General features: G+C 45.9%; 1 pseudogene; it reads left to right on the plus strand.

Moving 5' to 3' along the window:
* The first annotated feature begins 5943 nt into the window (after positions 1-5943).
* Positions 5944-7240, plus strand: LOC125516421 (annotated as a pseudogene).
* Positions 7241-7627: the final 387 nt, after the last annotated feature.

Below are 7627 nucleotides of genomic sequence, written 5' to 3' on the forward strand. Positions count from 1 at the left end.
CGGGCCTTGAAGACGTACGACTACATCAACCAAACGCTTCCGTTGTCGATCTACTAGGTATGTAGATCACACTCCCCCCTCTCGTTGCTATGCATCACACGATCTTGCGTGTGCGTAGGAATTTTTTTGAAATTACTATGTTCCCCAACAATAGAATCACTCAGTTGCTGGATGCAGCAGAAGTCGGTCTTATGGCCGAAGGCGGGCCTGCCGTCCCTTTTCTTCTTGTCCTTGACCTCTCCACCCCGTGCACCGTAGTAAAATATAGCACTGTCGATAACATACTTGATGTGGGTGTAATCCTTTTTTTAATGTTCTTCGACGAATCCAAGTAAATAGCGTGGGAGTATCGGGGGTAGAGGATGATGAGGACGGTGCACCCGCCGCTACGCAAAATAAGTACACCTCAAATTAATTAGTCTCCACCGTGCAAATGAATGATTGAAATCGTAGGAAGGATATCCGCGCGGATGACTTACAGGGGATGATAAGGCACAAGAATCACCTCCTTGTCCTTATTGGCACGCATGAAATTGACGATGTATTCCTCGCGTATTCACGGTGCTTTGCGTGGACTCACAAGAAGACCTCGTGCATGAAGTACGGGTCAGCGACACAGATATGAGGTATTTGCTCAACCCCGATGAGGTAGTTCATGTGCAAGGCATAAAGGCGGACGAACGTAAAATCCAGCTTCTTTAAGTGAAACATGTCGAAGATGTAATCCAATCGAAGGAAGAACTTGTTCGAGGGGAATGTGTCGATGTACGACAATTGCCGCGACACGTTAACCACGGAGAGTGGGTATCCTGGATTTTTCGAGGCGATGAGGCCTTTCTCTATCCACAACACATCATCATGAAGTCTCCTTATATCGCCAAATCAGGCCCCTAGCGCTGCTTTAGGTAGGATTGGTTAACCGGGGATACGCCATATTGCCGCACCGAGGATATCTATACGGTCTTGAACCCGAGCCTGCTGAGGTGGCTGGATCATAGAAGCACCTTTGTTGCCTTTCCTCGGTGTCTTCCTTGGCTTCTTTGCTACCGGAAGGTCGTCTATAATATGTTCAGCCTCTGGGGGCGGCAATTCAGGCACCGACTCATGCGCTCAAACCCTGAGTAGGCGCCAGTATTGAGGTACTGTTGAGTGTCATCGTCGTCCTCATCTATGGCGATGTCACTAGCGACAAATGGAGCCTCTTCCTCACCCCGTCCGCTATCACCCAGCACGACAGCCGACGCTAATTGGGTAGGTGGGGTGTTGATTTTCATACCTAACTGTGTGCTCGTGTGTGTGCTCCCGGCCGCCCCCAGACAAAGCAGACTCTTTGGCCACAACAGGACCCACCCATTGCAATCACCAAGCCGCTGCGGGGTCTCGTCGTCATTCCCCTAGTACCGGAGGAGCCATATTCTCGTGGCCCGGTTTGACACTAGCCATGAAAACTTTGAAGACGTCCGGGGGGATTGGTCGGCTATGGAACAATGGTTCCTTCGGCTTCATTATCGTCACCTTCCCCATGTCCACCTTTTGGTCGCCAATGTTGTACAATATGGTGCACGGGGTTACATCAGCCTGCAAAGACATTTCTGCGATGTGAGACATCCGAAAAGCAACGAAAACGGGAGATTATACATTTATGGAAGAGGGCCGGTGTGACAGATACCGTGAGGGCGTCGAGCTCAGCCAAAGATGAAGGACAGCTGAGCACGGTCGGTGTCGGAGCCGGTGCGGGAGCCGGTGCAGGTGCAGGTGCTGGTGCAACGCTAGTCGAGCTGCTCCCAAAGAAGTCAACAATGGGAAAGTCCGCTGCATTTTTTCTGGATTTTGCATGCTCCAATTGAAAACGGCGGGAACCAAGACAATACACATATCTGCAACCACCTGTTTTGTGGCAGCTACCGCTGTCGTGACAGTCTTAGATGATTTCTTCTCAACTGCAATCTCAACCTTCTTGTCGATGTTTTCTTCAGTTAGCCTCCATCTTTCCTTTCTCTCCTCCGTGGTCTCACGGTAGCACTTCTTCCACGTGGCCCCGTCTCCGACACCGTGAACGCGTCCATACGATGACCGAGTCTCCACCGGGAGTCCTTTCAATATGTTCAATGCCCGGTTGAATGGAGTGTCCCACTTGGGCCTCGCCAACGCCTCAGACGGCGAGTCGCTTTCGGCCGCAATCTTGTGCTGCTCTCTCTACAAAAGGAACAAGGATCATTTACAAATATGACTAAACGTGCAGTCGAATTGATCAGAACCTAAAATTACCAGCAGTCTCATGAACTCTGTCGTGATCGGGTCCATCTTGAAAACCTTCTTGACCGAGTCCCAATGGTGCCGTGCCCTGAGGACGTCATGCTCCTACGGGACGGTGAAGTCCGCCAAGGGGTCTGGGATGCCAGACTTTCACGTTCCGTGTCCTCCTTGGCCCATATGGACCTCTTCCTGCCGTAACAACGGCTTCCGAGGTGGTGGTGCCCCATGTTCCTTTGTTGAAACCCCTTCATGTACTTCGACTTTGTTTTGGCAGTTTCGGCCTCGCAAGCCACCTTGAATATTTCAAAGTGCTCTCCCGTGATTGTCGGATTATCCTTTACAATCTCGGAGTAGGGTTGATATGTCTCCAATGTATCTATTATTTTTGATTGCTCCATGCTATATTATCTACTGTTTTGGACATTATTGGGCTTTATTATCTACTTTTATATTATATTTTGGACTAACCTATTAACCGGAGGCCCAGCCCAGAATTGCTGTTTTTTTTGCTTGTCTTAGGGTTTCAAAGAAAAGGAATATCAAACGGAGTCCAAACGGAATGAAACCTTCGGGAACATGATTTTCTCAACGAACAAGACCCAGGAGACTTGGACCCTACATCAAGACACAAAAGAGGAGGCCACGAGGTAGGGGGCGCGCTTACGCTCCCCAGGCGCGCCATCCACCCTCGTGGGGCCCCTGTTGCTCCACCGATGCACTCCTTCCTCCTATATATACCTACGTACCCCCAAACGATCAGATACAGAGCAAAAACCCTAATTCCACCACCGCAACTTTCTGTATCCACGAGATCCTATCTTGGGGCCTATTCCGGAGCTCCGTCGGAGGGGGCATCGATCACGGAGGGCTTCTACATCAACACCATAGCCTCTCCGGTGAAGTGTGAGTAGTTCACCTCAGACCTACGGGTCCATAGTTATTACCTAGATGGCTTCTTCTCTCTTTTTGGATCTCAATACAATGTTCTCCCCCTCTCTTGTGGAGAACTATTCGATGTAATCTTCTTTTTGCGGTGTGTTTATTGAGACCGATGAATTATGGGTTTATGATCAAGTCTATCTATGAATAATATTTGAATCTTCTCTGGATTATTTTATGTACGATTTTTTATCGTTGCAAGTCTCTTCGAGTTATCAGTTTGGTTTGGCCTACTAGATTGATCTTTCTTACAATGGGAGAAGTGCTTAGCTTTGGGTTCAATCTTCCGGTGTCCTTTCCCAGTGACAGTAGGGGCAGCAAGGCATGTATTGTATTGTTGGCATCGAGGACAACAAGATGGGGTTTTCATCATATTGCATGAGTCTATCCCTCTACATCATGTCATCTTACTTAAGGCGTTACTGTGTTTTTAACTTAATACTCTAGATGCATGCTGGATAGTGGTCGATGAGTGGAGTAATAGTAGTAGATGCAGGCATGAGTCGATGTACTTGTCTCGGACGTGATGCCTATATAGATGATCATACCTAGATATTCTCATAACTATGCTCAATTCTGTCAATTGCTCAATAGTAATTTGTTCACCCACCATAGAATAATTATGCTCTCGAGAGAAGCCACTTGTGAAACCTATGGCCCCCGGGTCTATCTTTATCATATTAATCTCCTACTACTTAGTTATTTCCTTTGCTTTTTCCATTGCCTTTATTTTACTTTTCATCTTTATCACAAAAATACCAAACATATTATCTTTATTATATCTATCAGATCTCACTCTCGTAAGTAGCCATGTAAGGATTGACAACCCCTATTCGTGTTGGTTGCGAGGATTTATTTGTTTTGTGCAAGTACGAGGGACTCGCGCGTAGCCTCCTACTAGATTAATAGCTTGGTTCTCAAAAACTAAGGGAAATACTCACGCTACTTTGCTGCATCATCCCTTCCTCTTCGGGGAAAACCAACGCAGTGCTCAAGAGGTAGCAAGAGGTTCCTTTTTGTCGACGATCTGATGTTTTAACCTTGTTTTCCAGGCGGCCAACGCGTCGCTAAACTTGGTCATGGCGTGTTTGTTTATCTTCTTCATTGCGAGGTCCTTATCTGGATCTTTATTATCCTTTTCATTGCGGTCCGGAACAAGATATCTGGTGCAGCTTCTTTAGGAGGGAGGGCCTCATATTATCTATTCTTCTGTAGTTTCCCATCGTTGATCGTGGCAGTTGTCCGTACAATGCAACCTATTTGATTGCCGTAGCACGATCGCGCTTCCTCGGGCGCTATTGTCTCAAAAATACCGTCGTCCATCTCCGTGACCACCAGTCTAGTACTCATGAGCTGGTTTGGGCGCCGTGGCCTCTTTGCTTTCGGTTCTATACCGGCTCCGCTAGTCTCGGCACCGGTCTCAGTCTCAATCGCCGGTCTGCATGTCGGTATCAGTCCCCGATGCGACAGCACAGTTGCTGCAACATGGGTAAGGGAGACCACATCAGTTCTGGGGGGGGTCTGAAAATTGGGACACACTTTCGCGCATCGCGGGCCGCCTCTCAGACAACTACTGGGAGGCGGCGGAGTACCTGGGTGCGCGGAGAATCCTCGGGAACTCGGTGACCAACTTCCTTCCCGTGTGGCGCATGGAAACGACGGCGACCCCGGCGAAGAGTAGCTTAGCCGCGAGCTGGACAGCCTCGTCCATCTCCTAAGTTGGGACCTCCCCGCGAGTGTTGTGGGGCCGCCGCTCGGATGGCTTCTAGAAGGCGCTTGTACATGGGCACAGGGTGAATCCCGGCGAGAGCTGGCCATTGGTGCGCGCAAGTAGACGACGACGTCCCCGACGAAGAGCAGCCCGGCCAGCTCGCCTCACTCTCCTTTGATTAGAATTGAAAGATTGGGAAGAACCAGACTTGAGCCTGCAGGGAAAGGATAAGGTGATGATGAAGTCTCCACTCGTTCGGGGCGACACGCGTACTGAATGTATGAGAAACGTGACGTGGCAGGGACCCCAAGATACTCCCTCCATTTATTTTTAGTCTGCATATAAAGTTTGGTCAAAGTCAAGATTTGTAAATTTTAACTAACTTTATAATAGAAAATATCAACATTCACAATATGAAATAATTATTACCAGATGCGTCATGAAATGTATATCCATACTATATAGTTTTGGTATTGTGGATGTTCATATTTTTTTATATAAATGGGAAGTAGAGGCACTCTTCCATATAATGAAGTTTATAATATATGTGCTTATATTGTACTATAATTGTTTGAAATAACTTAGCATATGTTCAGATGTAATGATATCTGTATTTAAGCGGCTTGAATTTTACCATATAAATATTTATTAATAAATATGTACCCCTATAATAGCTAAGGCTTGCAGTTGCTCGGTAGATGACTAGTGATTACAATCTTGTTTGTGTGCAAGTCAAGCTATCTAGTTTACACGTAACAACTTGTAGAACATGTTTATGCTTGCTAATTAACTTCTAGAACACTACAACACTTGAACATGTAAAGGAATTTGATGAGTCATGGCTACTAAAGCAAGTTACATTACTAGTCTTATATCTATCTTAACAGACCACACAAGACTACAAACTAAAGTACCGTGACAGCCATGGCTTATCTAGTTATGGCGTAACAATTTGCAGAAAATTACCAAACTTAGTTTTAGAAAAATAGGCAATCCAAGATTAGTGTTTGAGGCTGTAAAAGTGAATAGAATGAGTCATGCGTGTTATCAACCTTTTTGGTGGGTGGAATGATAGTGCAACAACAAGGACTTTAATGAAAGTACAAGAATACAACTTGTAAGTAGTGCCACCAAAACAGACAATACCAAATGATGATTTTGAGAAGCATCCACAGCTTTCCACACAAACAAATGCCATTGTGAAAGAGATCATTCCATGACAGCTATAAATAAGCCCCGATAGCATGACGACATCCCTTCCTCATCCATCATTCTCATAAGTAGAGCGGCATCATTTAAGCCAAAGCAAGCTGTGGTCAATACAATCCACCATGAAGAACATTTCTCATCCTTGCCCTCCTTGCTATCGTGGCGAACCACCGCCACAACTGCAGTTAGAGTTCCAGTGCCACAATTGCAAGCCACAAAATCCATCTCCTAGCAACAGCCACAAGAGCAAGTTCCATTGGTACAACAACAAACAATTTCTAGGCAGCAACAACCATTTCCACCACAACACCATATCCACAGCCGCAACCATTTCCATCACAACAACATATCTGGCAGCTGCACCATTTTCCGCAGCCGGCACTAACCATATTCGCAGCCACAACCATTTCGACCAACAACACCATATCCACACCGCAACACAGTGCAACCAACAACCAATTTCACAGGCAGCAGCAACACAACAACAAACAACAACAACAACAACAAAACAACAAAATTTTGCAACAACAACTGATTCCATGCATGGATGTTGTATTAACAGCACATAGCGCATGGAAGATCACAAGTTTTGCAACAAAGTACTTACCAGCTGCTGCAAGAATTGTGTTGTCAGCACCTATGGCAGATCCCTGAGCAGTCGCAGTGCCAGGCCATCCACAATGTTGTTCATGCTATTATTCTGCATCAACAACAAAAACAACAACAACAACCATCGAGCCAGGTCTCCTTCCAACAGCCTCAGCAACAATATCCATTAGGCCAGGGCTCCTTCCGGCCATCTCAGCAAAACCCACAGGCCCAGGGCTCTGTCCAGCCTCAACAACTGCCCCAGTTCGAGGAAATAAGGAACCTAGCGCTACAGACGCTACCTGCAATGTGCAATGTCTACATCCCTCCATATTGCACCATCACGCCATTTGGCATCTTCGGTACTAACTGAGAAGAAAATAACTCTAGTACTAGATATATGAAACACCGTTTTCTCAGTCCATGGTTTGGTCGTTGTAGCGGTGAAAAAATAATGTGACATGCACTATCATGTAAGAACCCGAACTATACTAGTTCAAACTTGGGAATAAAAGACAAACACAGGTCTTGTCTACATATTTATGTTGCATCTATTTATATATTAAAAGTAATATAAGGTGAACCAGGAGCAAGGTAAATATGCTAGAAAATTGCACGTTAATTAGAAATTACTAGCCCTCGATCTGGTAAATCTTAACAAATAGAATTATCTTGACCGTTAGATTTATCTAACATATATAATGCTCTGGGCCTCCAACGACTGTACGTGACACATCTGAACGCACATATGTTAAAGAAAATATATTTGGTAAATGGTGGGCCTCTTTAAAAAGAGAACTTACGTACATAGCACCAACTAAGAAAAACACATACATGTAAACGGGAAAAGGATGAGATTTTCTCACGAACGTGTGTTGAGGCTCCACCCTGTTGAAAAGTGGCACGATCATAAAGCAGCATGCC

This window comes from Triticum urartu, chromosome 6 (genome assembly GCF_003073215.2).
Source record: "Triticum urartu cultivar G1812 chromosome 6, Tu2.1, whole genome shotgun sequence".
In the NCBI taxonomy this organism is placed as follows: Eukaryota; Viridiplantae; Streptophyta; class Magnoliopsida; order Poales; family Poaceae; genus Triticum; species Triticum urartu.